Consider the following 20,221-nt stretch of genomic DNA (forward strand, 5'->3'; position numbering starts at 1 on the left):
CCACTGGTTCCATCCCTGGGTCAGGAAGATCCCCTGGAGGAGGGCATGGCAATCCACTCCAGTACTCTTGCCTTGGAGAATCCCATGGACAGTGGAGGCTGGCAGGCTACAGTTCATAGGGTTGCACAGAGTTGGACACAACTGAAGCAACTGAGAACCCATGCATGAATTAATTCATTGGTCATGAAGGGAATGTTAAAGAACCAGTAGTCTAAGAAAGAATACCATTGGGAAAAGCAAGTTTGCATAAGGTTTTTACCTTTAATTCCAATTCCCCCACAATGTGGAAATAGGTCACATACTCCAAATATAACAACTTAGCAGGGCTCAAGTAAATAAGTGGTCTTTCCAAGTTTATCATTTAATCCACAGCAGAACTCTATACCTATATTAGATATAAGGTATTCACTATTACCATCTTCATTTTACTGATGAGAATATGACACACAGAAATGCTAGTAACTTGTCATCTGACTGGCTAGTTGCAAAGCAAGGATTTGAACACAGGTATCCTGACACCCACGCTATGCTCTTACCCTCAAAATTCTATCTTAGAATGCAGCATTTCTAAGGGAGTAGTCAAGACATACTGTACCATAAGTGACTCAAGATTACAGAAGCTGAGTGTTGTAGTTATGTTGACCACAATTGCCTTCCAACAAATATCAAAATTCTTCCTTTGTTAAAAAGGGAGGAATATGGTGCAAGTTTAAATTGGCCATAAGTTTGGGTCAGTTACCAGCTTAAAATAGCATATATATATATATATATATATACACACACACATACACACACTATATATATATAACATATATACACACACACACACACACACACATATATATATATATTAGTCTAAGTCAGGGGTAGCAAACTATGGCCCTTGGGTCAATTCTGAAACTATTTTTATGAAAATATTTCACTGGGACACAGGCACACCCATCCATTACTATCTATAAATGTTTGGGGCCATAATGAGTTCAATTCAGTCTCTCAGTCATGTCCTATTCCCTGCGACCCCATGAACCACAGCACACCAGGCCTCCTTGTCTATCATCAACTCCTGTGGTCCACCCAAATCCATGTCCATTGAGTCAATGATGCCATCCAACCATCTCATCCTCTGTCGTCCCCTTCTCCTCCTGCCCTCAATCTTTCCGAGCATAAGGGTCTTTTCAAATGAGTCAATTCTTCACATCAGGTGGCCAAAGTATTGGAGTTTCAGCTTCAACGTCAGTCCTTCCAATGAACACCCAGGACTGATTTCCTTTAGCATGGACAGGTTGGATCTCCTTGCAGTCCAAGGGACTCTCAAGAGTCTTCTCCAACACCACAGTTCAAAAGCATCAATTCTTCAGCGCTCAGCTTTCTTTATAGTCCAAACACACATCCATACATGACCACTGGAAAAACCGTAGCCTTGACTAGACGGACCTTTGTTGGTAAAGTAATGTCTCTCTTTTTTAATATGCTGTCTGGGTTGGTCATAACTTCCCTTCTAAGGAGTAAGCATCTTTTAATTTCATGGCTGCAATCACATCTGCAGTGATTTTGGAGCCCAGAAAAATAAAGTCAGCCACTGTTTCCACTTTTCCCCCATCTATTTGCCATGAAGTGATGGGAAAGACTAGAGATCTCTTCAAGAAAATTAGAGATACCAAGGGAACATTTCATTCAAAGATGGGCTCGATAAAGGACAGAAATGGTATGCACCTAACAGAAGCAGAAGATATTAAGAAGAGGTGGCAAGAATACACAGAAGAACTGTACAAAAAAGATCTTCATGACCAAGATAAGATGGTGTGATCACTCACCTAGAGCCAGACATCCTGGAATGTGAAGTCAAGAGAGCCTTAGGAAGCATCACTACGAACAAAGCTAGTGAAGGTGATGGAATTCCAGTTGAGCTATTACAAATCCTGGAAGATGATGCTGTGAAAGTGCTGCATTCAATATGCCAGCAAATTTGGAAAACTCAGCAGTGGCCACAGGACTGGAAAAGGTCAGTTTTCATTCCAATCCCAAAGAAATGCAATGCCAAAGAATGATCAAACTACCGCACAATTGCACTCATCTCACACACTAGTAAAGTAATGCTCAAAATGCTCCAAGCCAGGCTTCAGCAATACGTGAACCGTGAACTTCCAGATGTTCAAGCTGGTTTTAGAAAAGGACCAGAGATCAAATTGCCAACATCCTCTGGATCATAGAAAAAGCAAGAGAGTTCCAGAAAAACATCTATTTCTGCCTTATTGACTATGCCAAAGCCTTTGACTGTGTGGATCACAATAAACTGTGGAAAATTCTGCAAGAGATGGAAATACCAGACCACCTGACCTGCCTCTTGAGAAACCTATATGCAGGTCTGGAAACAACCATTAGAACTGGACATGGAACAAAAGACTAGTTCCAAATAGGAAAAGGAATTACGTCAAGGCTGTATATTGTCACCCTGCTTATTTAACTTATATGCAGAGTACATCATGAGAAACACTGGGCTGGAAGAAGCACAAGCTGGAATCAAGATTGCTGGGAGAAATATCAAATAACCTCAGATATGCAGATGACACCACCCTTATGGCAGAAAGTGAAGAGGAACTAAAAAGCCTCTTGATGAAAGTGAAAGAGGAGAATGAAAAAGTTGGCTTAAAACTCAACATTCAGAAAACTAAGATCATGGCATCTGGTCCCATCACTTCATAGGAAATAGATAAGGAAACAGTGGAAACAGTGTCAGACTTGAAATTAAAAGACACTTGCTCCTTGGAAGGAAAGTTATGACCAACCTAGATAGCATATTAAAAAGCAGAGATACTACTTTGCCAACAAAGGTCCATTTAGTCAAGGCTATGGCTTTTCCAGTAGTCATGTATGAATGTAAGAGATGGACTGTGAAGAAAGCTGAGGGCCGAAGAATTGATCTTTTGAACTGTGGTGTTGGAGAAGACTCTTGAGAGTCCCTTGGACTGCAAGGAGATCCAACCAGTCCATCCTAAAGGAGAACAGTCCTGGGTGTTCATTGGAAGGACTGATGCTGAAGCTAAAACTCCAATACTTTGGCCACCTCATGCGAAGAATTGACTTATTGGAAAAGAACCTGATGCTAGGAGGGATTAGGAGCAGGAGGAGAAGGGGGTGATAGAGGATGAGATGCCTGGATGGCATCACCGTCTCGATGGACATGAGTTTGGGTAAGCTCCAGGAGTTGGTGATGGACAGGAAGGCCTGGCGTGCTGCGATTCATGGGGTCGCAAAGAGTCAGACACGACAGAGCGACTGAACTGAACTGATGGGACCAGATGCCATGATCTTCGTTTTCTGAATGTTGAGCTTTAAACCAACTTTTTCACTCTCCTCTTTCACTTTCATCAAGAGGCTTTTTAGTTCCTCTTCTCTTTCTGTCATAAGAGTGGTGTCATCTGCATATCTGAGGTTATTTGATATTTCTCCCGGCAATCTTGATTCCAGCTTGTGCTTCCTCCAGCCCAGCGTTTCTCATGATGTACTCTGCATAGAAGTTAAATAAGCAGGGTGACCACGTACAGCCTTGAGTACTCCTTTTCCTATTTGGAACCAGTCTGTTGTGAGTAGTTGCAATAAAAACTATACATCCTACAAAGTCTAAAATATTTTCTGATTCTTTTTTTTTTTTAATTTTTAAAATTTATTTATTTATTTTTGGTTGTGCAGGGTCTTCATTGCTGCATGTGTGTGGGCTTCTCATTGTGATGCCTTCTTTTGTTGCAAAGCACAGGCTTTAGGGTGCTCAGGCTTCAGCAATTATGGCACATGGGCTCAATAGTTGCAGCTCCCGGGATCTAGAGCATACGTTTAGTTGCTGTGGTGCAAGGGCTTAGTTGCTCCAAGGTATGTGGGATCTTCCTGAATCAGAGATCAAACCCATGTCTCCTGTATTGGCAGGCAGATTCTTTACCACTGAGCCACCAGGGAGGCCTTCAGAAGCCATGTGACTCTTCATAACCGAAGTTTGCCAATCCCTAGTCTCTGTCAATCACAATATTTCCATTTCCCTTATTGTTATTGGTTTAAGCAAAGGCAAGTGATACTTGTCAATGAGATGCTTAGGCATGTCTATTATGTGTGACATAGGAGCACTTGGAAAATAATACTCTTCAAAAAGAAAATAATAGAGAAGTATTTATTCTCTCAGCTTTTGAATACTGTTGAATGAGGATATGCTGCAAGGGCTTTGTTATGGATTGAATTATGTTCCCCCCAAAATGATATCTTGAGGTCTTAGCCCACATAACTCAGAATATAACTTTATTTGGAAATAGGAATATTGCAGATGTAATTAGTTAAGATAAGGTCATCCTGAAGTAGGGTGAATCCTTAATCCAATATGACTGCTATCTTTATAAGAAGATGGCCATGTGGAGACAGAGACACAGGAATAACACCATGCAGCAATGAAGGCAGAGATTGAAATAATGCAACTGTAAGGGATGCCAAAGGATTCCAAAGACTGCCAAAAAATCACCAGAAGCTAAAGAAGACACGTGGAACAAATTTTCCTCCACATCTCTCAGAAGGACTCAAACTTGCTAAAACTTTTATTTCAAACTTCTAGCCTCCAGAACGATAAGAAATAAATTTCTGTTGTGTAAGCCCCCCAGTCTGTGATGCTTTGTTATAGAAGCTCTGGGAAATTAATATGGGGTTGCTGCAGAACATTTATATTAATGAGGGAAGCGGCTGAAGATAAGAGTCAAGACACCGAGGATGACGGGACAAAGAAGGAAAGTTGGTACAAACCTAAGTCTTTGATTTAACCCTCTGAGGTGACCAAACCTAAAATTATGTCTTGAGATTTATTAATGGGATAATAAATCCTCTTATTACTTAGGAAATTTTGCATAATGTCTTTCTTACTTGTAACCAAAAGTATAAAAAATGACATACCTCATAGCCTGCATTATCTGAAGAAATTCTGATTTCAAATATCCCATTTCGCCGTTTACACAAGTACTGTCAAACTTAGTAGCAATTACTTTCTCTTCTTTTGTTCACAAAATAAGTTGATACCACAGTACTGGGAAATAAGTAGAAATGCAAAAGGGAAGGGGAGATTTTAGAGACCAAAGCTGAGACATAGAACCACAGAGAGTAGGGCAGCCAGGCCACTGAGTAGTAAGGACAAGTACCAGCTATTACAACCCAGTCTTTAAGAGATGTGATGAAGCAAAGTAGTAAATTTTGAAAAGAAACTAAATTTGTTATCAAAACTGATTAAGAATTCCCCAATGAATAATAATTTGATTTTTTATATGCTAATTTATTTTAAAATTGGGCTTCCCTGGTGGCTAAGTGGTAAAAAATCTGCCTGCCAATGCAGGAGATGCAGGTTCGATCCCTGGGTCAGGAAGATACCCTGGAGAAGGAAATAACAGCACCCTTCCGTATTCTGCCTGGGTAATCCCATGAACAGAGGAGCCTGGTGGGCTACAATCCATGGGGTTGCAAAGGAGTTGAACATGACTTAGCAGCTAAACAGCAATAGTAATTTTAAAATTATCAATTGAAAATAACACAGGCACTTTCACTAAACAATATAAACTGGCAAGATTTTAAATGCAAACTTTAGAAGCCTAAGTAGCTCTCTGTGCATATTTCACTATACACATTTGCATGAATGCTAAAGGATAGGGTACAACAAACCTTATGCAGTGACAGAATGTGTCTGTATGTGGAAAACGTCGATAACAACTGAGGTATGTACAGGGCTTCCCAGGTGACGCTCGTGGTAAAGAACCTGCCTACTAATGCAGGAGACGTAAGAGGCGAGGTTCAAACCCTGGGTGGGAAGATTCCTGGGTCTGGAAGATCCCCTAGGGGAGGGCATGGCAACCCACTCCAGTATTCTTGCCTGGAGAATCCCATGGACAGAGGAGCCTGGCGGACTATGGTCCCTAGGGGTCACAAAGAGTTGGAATGACTGAAGTGACTTAGTATGCATACCTGCACATGTAACATACAAATGGGCTGTGGCCAGACCATATATATATAAAAATGAAACTCTGACCCACAACCTGGAGCAACATTCCCAAGAAACTAACCCCTTACCATCAGTAAACAGCCTAGGAAGCCAACTTGCTGTATGGCAGACTTTGGAGGAAGCTAGATTGCTATTTAGTGATAATGAAGGAAGCTAATATACCTCTGTAACACTCAGTCCAGTATGGCAGGATTTGATTAATAACTGATACCTTCCCTAGTTTTTATTCCCACTTCCAACTAGGACTAATCAGAGCAAGCCAAGAATTGCATCCCTAACCAATTACAGAGGATGTCCTGCTTCTAGTTATCCTGTCTACAGCTTCTTCTACAACCTCCAATCAGGGCACATGTGAAGCTGGCCCTTTCTTTAAGGTTTTAAGAAACCCTAAAGCTTTCTCAGTCCTCTGCCTGCCTTTGAGTCTTGCCAAACACAAGTGATCAGACTATCTTCCTTGTTATGCTCCGAATAAATAGCCTTTGCTTTTCTCATTCAGTTGATCTGTATTTATTTCCACATAAACACACTATATGAAGAAATGCCCTTCACCTCCCCACAAAATTCCATAAGTCAATGATATTTAGGATTGTAGTGTTAAGGGGAAATTCAGGATTCCAAACTAATACTTGTAGAGCTTTTGGAAATGATACAGCCCTCACTGCCATTCACCGCTCATATCAGACTCACAGAACTATATCTATGGCCAGGCCAATACTGATAGCAAGCAGAGGAGAACCATTAAGCACTATTTTTAGCTGAAGAAGGCTGAGCGCCGAAGAATTGATGCTTTTGAACTGTGGTGTTGGAGAAGACTCTTGAGAGTCCCTTGGACTGCAAGGAGATCCAACCAGTCCATTCTAAAGGAGATCAGCCCTGGGATTTCTTTGGAAGGAATGATGCTAAAGCTGAAATTCCAGTACTTTGGCCACCTCATGCGAAGAGTTGACTCATTGGAAAAGACTCTGATGCTGGGAGGGATTGGAGGCAGGAGGAGAAGGGGACGACAGAGGATGAGATGGCTGGATGGTATCACTGACTCAATGGACGTGAGTCTGAGTGAACTCTAGGAGTTGGTGATGGACAGGGAGGCCTGGCGTGCTGCGATTCATGGGGTGGCAGAGAGTCAGACACAACTGAGCGACTGAACTGAACTGAACTGAAAGTATCTTTCAAACTAAGTTCAAAGTCCTCTCAGAAAAAAATTATTTTCAATGGTATGGGTGATAATCTGATCTATATGTTGTTAACACTTGATTAGGATTCAGAGTGCATGATACACAGGAAAAGAATGAAGAGAAAGATTTCTTTTTATTTTCATTGAGTTGTTTCTCCAAAATTGACATTTCCTTTAATCTCACATAACTCCACAAGCATTTCTACACCCCATAACCTGCTTAAAAAGGTAGCAATATCTCTTACAGACTTGAATGCATAAGGTACTGCCCTGACAAGTCACTGAAATACTGAACTGATCAAAAAATTTATACAGACAATTAAGATCTGATGGAGAAGTTCCTCTCCATTTCTATAGACCATGCTCTTATGCCTTCAATGCTTGAATTATTCAGCTGAACATTTGGTATCCCTGACCATATTTCTATAAACAGTTACCAAACTAGTCTTCTTTAAATACCATTTTCATGCCTTCTATCATGTCCAGTGTCTCCCTATTGTCTTTCTATACCAAGTCCAAATACCTAATCCTTGATCTATTTCTCTAGTATCATATCTCAGTTCTTAATATATCATTTTACACTCCAACCATATGAAATATTCAGCTGCTCTAAATAGTATTTATATTTTTTCTATTAACCTCTTTTCATACCATGAATAAATGTTTTCTTATTGAAATTTAGATGTACAGTTTCTCCTTCAAAACTCAGTTAAAACTCATCTGTTTCTAAAGGCCTTCTGCTATATGGCAGTCCAATTTTGATAGTTGATATTTTTTCTGCACCTAAATATGTGTATTACATTTGCCAGGATGCTTTCTGCCTTCGAATTCTTGTCAAGTTGTATATATTTGGTTTTATTCTCCATGCAAAATTGGAAACCCCTCAAGGGCAGGAATCTTGCCTTCTCTTCTTATGAGTTGTTCTCAATTCCTATCAGTGCCACACAAGACAAGAACTTATAATTGTGTGCTGACTGAACACAGGCTTTCATTCATCTGAATGTATTAAGCTCACCAGCAGCTGGTTGAGCATGCTGACTTGAAAAGCTGCTCCAATGTATATAAGTGATACATTTCATGTTTGGAGAATAACTGCTCCCACTTTAAAACTCTAAAGTCAAGCATAAAAATAGCACATGACAAGGCTGTCCATCTGGAAGTAGCGTTCTGTACGTTACAAAGTGAGCAGACACTAAATCCTGAAGAGGACTCAAATTGGAGAGACCAGTGAAGTGTTTTGCCAACAGGAAAGGAAGATGATTGCTTTTCTCAAACTGTGCCATGTTGCCAAGTATAGGAATCCAGCTGTTGTGAGATTTATACTCATTTCACTTAACTATAAATGCATCATGCATCATTTTTCTTTAATTACACAGATTAGCCGGGTAGGTGTAGGTGATGCACTGAGGTCTGAGCATAATCAAAATGAGCTACTGTGATAAAATGAAAGGAAAATATTTTTGTAGTTAATGGAGGAAAAAAAATATGTTTATGTGAAAAAAATCAGATCTTGTCACTGCAACAATCTAATTAGTTGTTAAAATCTCTTTAGTTCTCTCAGACTGAGAATCTTCCAATTATAGATTAAATGATTTTGTACAAGAAATCTATATCAGTTTTTTTTCTAACTCTTAATTGCTTTTCTATTTTGTGCACTCATATTCAGGGCATTCTGATGGGCAGCTTTATCCTCTTATATGCTTGCATATATTTTTTTCCTCAAATCTCTAAAAAGGTTTTAATTTTTTGAATTTTAACATCAGGATTCCTGGCCAGATTTTCAAATCCTCTCTCAGATTCTTCTACTCTCCATAAAACAATTCAGTTCTTATATGAGTTTCTCATCCAGTTTTCTCTGTTGAGTATTTTAAGATTTTTGTTCTCAAAATGTTTCATTTTCTCAAAGTAGCCCCTGTTCTGTCGTATTTGGAAACAATTTTTATCTCTTACTGGAAACCTTCCTTGACTTTTTTACACTCAGTTTCATATCCTAATAGTACTTGCTATAACAATGTCTTCTTACACTCATCCAAGTATTTTCACTAACAAGAGAGAAGTTACTCAGCCGTGTCCGACTCTTTGCAATCCCATGGACTGTAGCCTACCAGGCTCCTCCATCCATGGGATTTTTCAGGCAAGAATACTGGAGTGGGTTGCTATTTCCTTCTCCAGGAGATCTTCCCAACCCAGGGATCGAACCCAGGTCTACCCGCACTGCAGGCAGACAGCTTACCATCTGAGCCACCAGGGAAACACCAACAATATTTAACATCTATACACATACACATTTGTTTTTTCATCAGCAGATGATTGATAAATGTAATATAACTTTATTACTGTTAGATTTCAGTACATAACAATTGTATTGAAAATTGACAAAGGCTCTATTATATAATCCTGGTGTTGTGTAAATCCTCTTAGCACCCAGAAAAATGTCATATCCAATGTAGGTATTAATGATCATGAAGATTAAGCTAAGCTAATCAACTTCCAATGTTATCTTCCCCCCATTTTTCAGGTAACCGTTATATCCTCCTGCAAGTGCATAGCTCCTATAGAAACACCAATTTTGACTCTCCTCAGATGGTCCAGGAACATTGTTCTATCAGTCATTATTATGTAGTTCATCTGCATAAGTACAGTATTCCACAACCATATATGATTTTTATTAATCATTATAATTGCCAAATTGTACTGAAATGGTCCGACTGCTCCCTGTGGAGACTGTGGTAGCACTACAATTATCTCCATCCATCCTCCAACCTACTTTGATTCTTATGAATGCCCAAGTTTCTTAAATACATAGCCTTTTCATAATAATGTACCCTCTACTGCTTGCAAATGTAATCACTTGCACCGTCTTAACTTTTAAATTTTTAAACTTTTGCCTTGAGTCTCAATACAGTGTTTCTCTCAGCCAAGTCAATACATTAACTAAGATTTGTGAATAACATGGCTTTTTAAGAAAAAGAATGAGACACCAGGATAAATACTCGTATGATCTACAGAATTACCATTACTTTACATGATTATCTTTCCAGTGACTGGTCTACATGAGAGAAAACTGTTTTAAATTTTTTAAAAATTGGACTAGTTTTCAGTAATTCTCCCTTTGAAGAGACAATGACCTACATGACATCAAACTGAAGAGGATAATTTAGCTAGTTAGGCATTCAGTGAGTATTCAATTGGGTCAGAAGCAATACCTTCCCTTATGAAGAGAAGCACTTTAAATTTTTCAAGTAGGGATGGGAATATGGTTCAGGAAATGCATTATGTGTTTATTCACTCTGCTTCTAAGCTAGAGAATAAATTTCTTAAGTTCCCTGAGTTTTTTCTAAAAATATGAAACTATCACTTTCTCTCTCATGCTCTCCTTTTCTCTGTTTCTACATACAGTTACATATATTACATATTTAGAGAGAGTCCGAGAACTAGAGGCTTCATATATATACATATACATACATTCCATTTTCCCAACTCTGGAAACACTAGTAAATACTGAGGCATTTTGAAATATCTCTACATTGGACACAAATTTTGTAGCGGATAAAATGGTTCCACAAGCATGTGACATATTATTCTTCTTTTGATTTTACAGGAGTGTGAGCTCTCTCTCTTATTAAATGTTACTTCTTTGAGTTACCCAAAACACTAGAGAAAGTGCTAAAGAGTTTCGAGTCCCTTTCATTTAATATAAAACTGTGCAACAAAAATGATCCCATAAATAGGAATGATTTTTTTTAACACTAATGTTTGGAGCTTTTAAATAGAATTCTGGAGTGTAATGTTTCAGAAGAGCCATACAAAATCCTATAGAGAGCAATATGACTTTGAGTGGGGAAAGAGTGATGTACCACATATGGCTTACAAATTGCTTCATCGGATCCTTCACGTTTGCAAAACTCAAGAACACCAATTCCGATTGGCTCCACAAGTTGAGGCAATTATCTTACAGATGCGGTAGCAGGGAAGAAAGTTCAGTTCGATTTCTGCAAGCACTAGTCCAAATAAGAACTGCAAGCAAAGCAATGAGTAGCAATTTTTTCTCCTCAGCTCTTAATGCTCTAGGCAAGGGATTCAATCCTGAAGCCTGTGCTATTGAGAACATGGAAGAATACTGAGCAATGGGTAGGGATTTCAGCAGATGCTGCTGTAGGCACTGGGGGAAAGGAAATCACACAAATCCGAAGGAAAAATAAAGGGCAACAGGAAATAATGAGATATTCCCTTGTATCAGTAAGGCTATCAGTGCATAAAGACTTTTTATAAAATGATAAATGGGGAGAAACAATTTATTCTCTTGAGACACAAAATTTTTAAAAAGAAGTCATCTGATCTTTAGAGGGTTGAAGCATTAACAATGTACTTGGGGATATTTAAGTTATTGTTGCTGGTTTGCTGATATTGCAGATTTCAGCTTCCAAATGGCCTTTGGGTAAGTAACAATCTTCCATTTAAAATCTGCCTGCCCTGCTGACACTCTCTGATCATGTTGATTACTCAGAACAGGTGTCTCATGAAACCAGCTTTCAGTGCCAATAATGAAGCACCTGAGAGGGGCCACATCTCAGCACAGATGCATGTAGTTTTGAACTCTGAGATCTCTGGTGTGTTCAAATTTGGAAATTTAAAGCAAAGAGCAAATAGTTTTCTTGTGTAATGTTAATATCTTTCTCTTCTTCTTTAGAAAATATGTGGGCTTCATGTGTTAGAAATGGATGTTATTTTCCCTGCATTATGGCACTGAAGGAAAGATCTGTGAGATAGAGAAGCTTTTATTCTCATTAGAGTGTATATGTGGAAGCACTAAGAAATATGAAATCCTTCACTGGTACAGACGAAAAGATTTTCATTTTGTCTGGAGGGGAAATGTGCCAAAGTGCCTGAAAATAATTCAAGTAATTGGCAAAAAGCTGTACTCTAAGGAGCCTTTTGGTGTAATGTGATTTGGTGCCTTTTAGGGCGAGCAAGTGAGATGTGATTCTACCTGCCCCTGAGGGCCAAGGGATTTTAAATATTACAGAATCCTTAAGGTAAATGAAGATGAACTACACTGTTGAAAGACAACCTGGAATTGTGAGGTCCTTAAGAAATAATAATAATAAAGATAATGCTTACTAAGTTAGAGAATGCCCCTTACCATGCATGGTTTGCACCTAGCCTTAACACAGAGAAAACAGTCTTACTCAAAATTTAGATACTCTTCTGCTTACAGTCACAGGATTACTGCTAAATTCCAGTGCTGTATAATAAAGGCTGAAAATAACCAACTCAGCCAGAATCAACCATTTACAGACTGGCCCACGTGGCATTACAGTACAATGATCCAGCTTACCGCAAGTCCTGGATAAACTCACAGGGCGGCCAAGCTTGTTTTGGCACACTCCCACTCCAGTCAGCATCCCCTCGCACTATTGTTTCTTTGCATATTTTGCATCTCCTTCAGAGGCTTAGAGTCTATGAGTTTTCACTGTATTCCTCCTCTGTTACCAAAGAAAACACAGCCTTATTTGTTGCTCCTTCATTTTGGAAAATGCCAATTTCTTCAAAATAATTTCATTTGTAGAATTTAAAGCATAGTTTCCACAAGGATCCCTTAACAGTCCTCTTTTTCTGGAAGTTAAATGAAAGGCAGGCTCTGACTATATTAATATTTCACATGTGGAAATAAGTAGAAGATTTGGTTGTCCATCTGCTCCAAGGCTGTACAGGCAGATTGTAACTTCAGAATTGAGTATGCCGACTTTCTTCTCCCTTGTTTACCCACAAAATTAAGAACTAGAAAGAAAAGGTTGCAGGAGAAGTTTTCAGGACAAGGCCACATGAGTACAGCAGAGTGTATTAATGTCTGGGCTCTGGAGTACTCACACTCCCACCAGCAGACCATATTAAACTGCAGGTGTCTCAAGTATTGACCCCACCATAGCTCAGTAAACTTCAGCTACTTCACCATTACTGGTCGGGGTATAGACTTGGATTACCGTGATATTGAATGGTTTGCCTTGGACCTTTTAGAACTAACACCCAAAAAAGATGTCCTTTTCATTATAGGGGACTAGAATACAAAAGTAGGAAATCAAGAAACACCTGGAGTAACAGGCAAATTTGGCCTTGGAGTACAGAATGAAACAGGGCAAAGGCTAATAGAGTTTTGCCAAGAGAACGCACTGGTCATAGCAAACACCCTCTTCCAACAACATAAGAGAAGACTCTACACATGGACATCACCAGATGGCCAATACCAAAATCAGATTGATTATATTATTTGCAGCCAAAGATGGAGAAGCTCTATACAGTCAGCAAAAACAAAACCAGGAGCTGACTATGGCTCAGATTATGAACTCCTTATTGCCAAATTCAGACTGAAATTGAAGAAAGTGGGGAAAACCACTAGACCATTCAGGTATGACCTAAATCAAATCCATTATGATCATACAGTGGAAGTGAGAAATAGATTTAAGGGACTAGATCTGATAGACAGAGTGCCAGATGAACTATGGACAGAGGTTCATGACATTGTACAGGAGACAGGAATCAAGACCATCCCCAAGAAAAAAAAAATGCTAAAAGGCAAAATGACTGTCTGGGTAGGCCTTACAAATAGCTGTGAAAAGAGGAGAAGTGAAAAGCAAAGGGAAAAAGGAAAGATATACCATTTTAATGGAGAGTTCAATTGCACTCATCTCACATGCTAGTAAAGTAATGCTTAAAATTCTCCAAGCCAGGCTTCAGCAATATGTGAACCATGAACTTCCAGATGTTCAAGCTGGTTTTACAAAAGGCAGAGGAACCAGAGATCAAATTGCCAACATCCACTGGATCATTGAAAAAGCAAGAGAGTTCCAGAAAAACATCTATTTCTGCTTTATTGACTATGCCAAAGCCTTTGACTGTGTGGATCACAATAAACTGTGGAAAATTCTGAAAGAGATAAGAATACCAGACCATCTGACCTGGCTCTTGAGAAACCTGTATCCAGGTCAGGAAGCAACCGTTAGAACTGGACATGGAACAACAGACTGGTTCCAAATAGGAAAAGGAGTACATCAAGGCTGTATATTGTCACCCTGCTTATTTAACTTCTATGCAGAGTACATAATGAGAAACGCTGGGCTAGAAGAAGCACAAGCTGGAATCAACATTGCTGGGAGAAATATGAATAACATCAGATATGCAGATGCCACCACCCTTATGGCAGAAAGCAAAGAGGAACTAAAGAACATCTTGATGAAAGTGAAAGAGGAGACTGAAAAAGTTGGCTTAAAGCTCAACATTCAGAAAACGAAGATCATGGCATCCGGTACCATCACTTCATGGCAAATAAATGGGGAAACAGTGGAAACAGTGTCAGACTTTATTTTTGGGGGGCTCCAAAATCACTGCAGATGGTGATTGCAGCCATAAAATTAAAAGATGTTTACTCCTTGGAAGGAAAGTTATGACCAACCTGGACAGCATATTAAAAAGCAGAGACATTACTTTGTCAACAAAGGTCCATCTAGTCAAGGCTATGGATTTTCCAGTAGTCATGTATGGATGTGAGAATTGTACTATAAAGAAAGCTGAGTGCCAAAGAATTGATGCTTTTGAAGTATGGTGTTGGAGAAGACTCTTGAGAGTCCCTTGGACTGCAAGGAGATCCAAACAATCCATCCTTGGGGAGATCAGTCCTGAGTGTTCATTGGAAAGACTGATGTTTAACCTGAAACTCCAATACTTTGGCCACCTGATGCGAAGAGCTGACTCATTTGAAAAGACCCTGGTCCTGGGAAAGATGAAAGGCAGAAAGAGAAGGGGATGACAGAGGATGAGATGGTTGGATGGCATCACTGACTCAATAGACATGAGTTTGGGTAAACTCCGTGAGTTGGTGATGGACAGGGAGGCCTGGAGTGCTGCGGTCCATGGGGTAACAAAGAATCAGACATGACTGAGTGATTGAACTGAACTGAACTGATAGCTCAGTAATCTTAGCCCCTTAAACATTTTATTTCCTATTCTCCCTTACCAGTTTATTTAGCATGCTCTTAGAATCACTCAGAAATGATATGTACTGTATAAGGTTCAAAAGTAAATAGCTAAGAACAACCTCTGTGTTTGCATTTTCATACAATTCTCTAGCGAAGCATTCCAATTTTTTGGATTCAATGAAAAGCATAGAACTTGAAATTGTTCAAGACTTCCAGTTCTAGATATCTCATATGATATGACATAGAAGCACTTCTCTATATTAATCCTACTCAGAAATACCTAACCTCTGGACTGTTTATATAAAATAAACATAAAGTTGTAAGCGACCCCATGGACTGCAGCCTACCAGGCTCCTCCATCCATGGGATTTTCCGGGCAACAGTACTGGAGTGGGGTGCCATTGCCTTCTCCATAAGAGGCAGAGAGAAAGGCAGACCAGCTGGGGATCTTGGGACCTAAGGAATAACATAACTGTGAAATCATGAGGCTTTCTTTTGGTCTCATGTGTCCCAGACTGGATGCTGGAGAACAGCGACACAGAAGTGCCTGTAGCTGCAGACCAAAAATTTCCCAACAAAAGGCTTCTCTCTCTAGACAATGGACTAGGTAAGGACAGCATAGCAAGAAAACTTTTAAACAATAACTTATCTACTCCAATCAAACATCATGGGAAAATATGTAAGAGGAGACATGGGGGAAATGGGGAGATGTTGGTCAAGAGGACGAATTTTCAGTTATAAGTCCTGGGTAGAGTACTGTGACTATGACTAACAATATTGTACTGTGTACTTGAACTATGCTAAGAGGTAAGCCTTATATGTTTTTGCTACACACGTGTAAAACAAAATGGTAACTATACGAGGTAATGGATATGTTAAATAACCTTATTATGTTAATCATTTCATAATGTATACATATATAAATCATCACATTGTACACCTTAAAATTACATAATGCTATTTGTCAATTACATCTCAGTGAAAGTGAAATTTGCTCAGTTGTGTCCGACTCTTTGCAACCCCGTGGACTATACAATCCATGGAATTCTCTAGGCCAGAATACTGGAGTGGGTAGCCTTTGTCTTCTCCAGGGGATCTTCCAAACCCAGGGATTGAACCCAGGTCTCCCACATTGCAGGCAGATTTTTTACCAGCTGAGCCACAAGGGAAGCCCAAGAATACTGGAGTGGGTAGCCTAACCCTTCCCCAGTGGATGTTCCTGACCCAGGAATCGAACTAGGGTCTCCTGCATTGCAGGCAGATTCTTTACCAACTGAGCTATCAGGAAAGCCCATATCTCACTAAAACTGGGGTAAAAAAAGAAAAAATGATGGCTGCACTCCCACTTTGATCAACAAAGTCCAAGTAGAGGGAGAGCCTAAACTTAGATTTTTACCTGGTAGCAATGAAATGCCCATCCCTGCCAGACTGGTGCTGGAGCTAGCACTTACACACCAGCCTCCTTACTCTGTGGTGCCAGTGGAGATCACATGGGATCTGGACTCTCACTCTCAATAAGTGGTGATGAGACGATCGATCCCTCCTTTCCCTAGTGGTATCAGAGGAGGCCTCACTGAAAGCCAGGACTTAACCTCACTTTCCAGCTATAACAAGGCCCTCTCACCACTCCACAGTGTCCATGCAGGCTATGTGGGAGCAATTACAAAGAGATCTCTTCCCATTTCTGTCCTGGTGGGATCAGCAGAAGTCTGCTAGGAACCTATCCTTAGCCCCACCCAACAGTAAGCAGGTACTTCCCCTGCCCATGATCAGCAGAGGAGTACTTAGGCTTTACTCCCACTTGGCAATCGTGACTTGGCCTTTTACATTCCCTTATCATGGTCTTGCTCACCATCATAGTATCACAAGGAAGTGGACTCAAATGTAAGTTTTAAGCATGATCTAGCATCTCACATAATACACAAAACGTCCAAGATACAATTTAAAAAACCACTCATCATTTTTTATTGATAATTTGTCTTACACTTCGTTTGGAATACCAAAGACCAATGTTCTTTTAAAAGTTGCAACAAGAAGCTTTCTACCCTTTGTTCCAAATCTTACAATGATTAGCTTTCTAAGCACAGTTAAGATTGTCCTTCTGAGCCACCTCATGCCTTACAGAGCTCAGTGGAATGTTTATTATTTTGCAGCTCAAAAGATCTAAAATGATGTGAAGGGCTTTGTTTGCTTCTAATAGAGAATGTGCAGTATACTGGGAAGGTTTTAGCGTCAGTCAGAAGGATCCAATTTCAAATTCCTGTTCTTCTACTTACCAGGAATGTGATCTTAATTAAATTTATTAACCTAAGCTTTCAGTTTCTTTGCCTATAAAAGGTAGTAGTAACAATAGTAGCAGTTATTGTTGTCAGAATGGTAATAGTGGGAGCATCGTAGTCATGTAACAGTTGTATTAATAGAAGTGGTAGTATGTGCTAGTTACCTTACCCATATCATTTAATACCTTGAACAACCCCATATGTGGTAGATATTGTAAATTTCATTTCAAAAGCCAAGAAACTAGGGACATTTAACCTAAGTTAAGTAATTTTATCAAGATCACACAGTTCATAAGTATCAGGGCTGGGATTCAAATCCATGACTATTAACTTCAAAGTCCAAACTTCATCAAGTATACCATGCAACCCCTCAGAGAACTAAAAGCAATATTGTAAAATCAATCTGTGAAAGAATTCGTGCAAATATAGAAGATACTCAATTAATGTTAGTTCTTTCCCCACTACTTTAAAATCATACATATGTATATGTATGACATATACATCAGATCAGATCAGATCAGATGTATATGATCAGTCGCTCAGTCGTGTCTGACTCTTTGCAACCCCATGAACTGCAGCACGCCAGGCCTCCCTGTCCATCACCAACTCCCAGAGTTCACTGAGACTCACATCCATCGAGTCAGTGATGCCATCCAGCCATCTCATCCTCTGTCGTCCCCTTCGCCTCTTGCCCCCAATCCCTCCCAGCATCAGAGTCTTTTCCAATGAGTCAACTTTTCGCATGAGGTGGCCAAAGTACTGGAGTTTCAGCTTTAGCATCGTTCCTTCCAAAGAAATCCCAGGGCTGATCTCCTTCAGAATGGACTGGTTGGATCTCCTTGCAGTCCAAGGGACTCTCAAGAGTCTTCTCCAACACCACAGTTCAAAAGCATCAATTCTTTGGCACTCAGCCTTCTTCACAGTCCAACTCTCACATCCATACATGACCACAGGAAAAACCATAGCCTTGACTAGACGAACCTTTGTTGGCAAAGTAATGTCTCTGCTTTTGAATATGCTGTCTAGGTTGGTCATAACTTTCCTTCCGAGGAGTAAGCGTCTTTTAATTTCATGGCTGCGGTCACCATCTGTAGTGATTTTGGAGCCCAGAAAAATAAAGTCTGACACTGTTTCCACTGTTTCCCCATCTATTTCCCACATACACATGCACATATACACATATACATATATGCAGCTTCATGTCAGTGACCTCATAAAAAATCTTCCAGTTTATTTGTAAAGTTTAATGCTTTAATGCTTTTATTTCTCATACAGATAAACCCAGATATAATTTCCCAGTAATATAGAGTATTATAGAAATGTAATGTATTTACATTTCTAGACTATTACTTTCTTCAGAAACGTTACTGAGTACCTTATGAAAACAGTTGACTAGATGAATAACAATAAGAAGAAACTCAAGAGTCAGTGGGCTTCCCAGGTGGTGCAGTGGTAAAAAAATCCACCAGCCAATGCAGGAGACGCAGAAGACACAAGTTCGATCATTGGGTCAGGAAGATCCCCTAGAGTAGGAAGTGGTAACCAACTCCAGTATTCTAGCCTGGAAAATCCCATGGACAGCAGAACCTGGAAGGCAACAGTCCATAGGTTTGCAAAGAATCAATATGACTAAGTACGCACACACAAGGGTCAGTTACTATCCTGTGTACCTAGAGGCTTAAGATAATCTTGTTTCCAAAGCACAATGCAGTAGAATAATGCCAGCAACATTTTCAGTAAATTCACCCCAAAATAAATAAAATTCTCATTCAATTGCCTTTTTTTGTTTTTCGGTGTGTGTGTTTTTTTTTTTTTTTTTTTTTTTTTTTTTTATGCAAAGGTAACAAGAAAGACATGAAATCAAGAAACGGAGCTCCAACAACAAGAATCAAGTAAGGGGAATTTCTGGCGTCACAGTTGCATAGCAAGCCTAGTAAGTTAGGAGTCAACACTGGAGCAGTAAGATGAGAATCTGTTCTGGGGGGAATCTGCTGGAGGAAAAATAATATAGTGGGAAAATAATCTGATGTATTTGATCATGCAGAAAACTGTACTGAAGGCTGTTGGAGGTTGTGAGAAGAACTGATACATAATAAAGTAGACAAATGAGAACAATAACAAAATTATTGACTCTAGGGAAAAATTATGCAGAAAAGGGAACAGTTATGTTCCTTGGCTTTATAGTGAATAGCATTTAACCATAAAAACTAAATATAACTTTAACTTCAAACCGGGACATGCTTATATTGGACTAATGGAGGGAAAACAGAGAGGAAGCCAGAGAGACCTACTCCTTGTCTGCCATAATAGGAAGTCAACAGAGGAGACCAAAACTGTATATGAATACATCAAGAACTAGAAATATTATTATACTGTTTAGAATATGAATACAAACACACAGAAGAAATGGTTAAAAAGAATTGCAAGGCAGAGAATGGTGGTAGTGGTGGTGGTGGTTAGTTGCGAAGTCTTGTCTGACTCTTTACAACTCCATGGACTGTAACCTGCCTGTAAGACTCCTCTGTCCAGGGAATTCTCCAGGCAAGAATACTGGAGTGGGTAGCCATTGCCTTCTCTAGGGGATCTCTCCAACCCAGGGATTGAACCAACATCTCCTGAGTCTTCTGCATTGCAGGCAGATTCTTTACCCCTGAGCCACCTGGGAAGCCCAAGTCAGAGAATAAGAAAGGGCAAGCCAGAGAAGTCTGTTTTGTTAGAAGTAAGATTTTAATACTATTCTTGTTTATTAACTGGGTATGTATTATTGATACTTTAAGTG

Source organism: Bos grunniens, chromosome 1, assembly GCF_055505025.1.
Source record: "Bos grunniens cultivar Pamir isolate PY7600 chromosome 1, Bosgru_T2T1.0, whole genome shotgun sequence".
In the NCBI taxonomy this organism is placed as follows: Eukaryota; Metazoa; Chordata; class Mammalia; order Artiodactyla; family Bovidae; genus Bos; species Bos grunniens.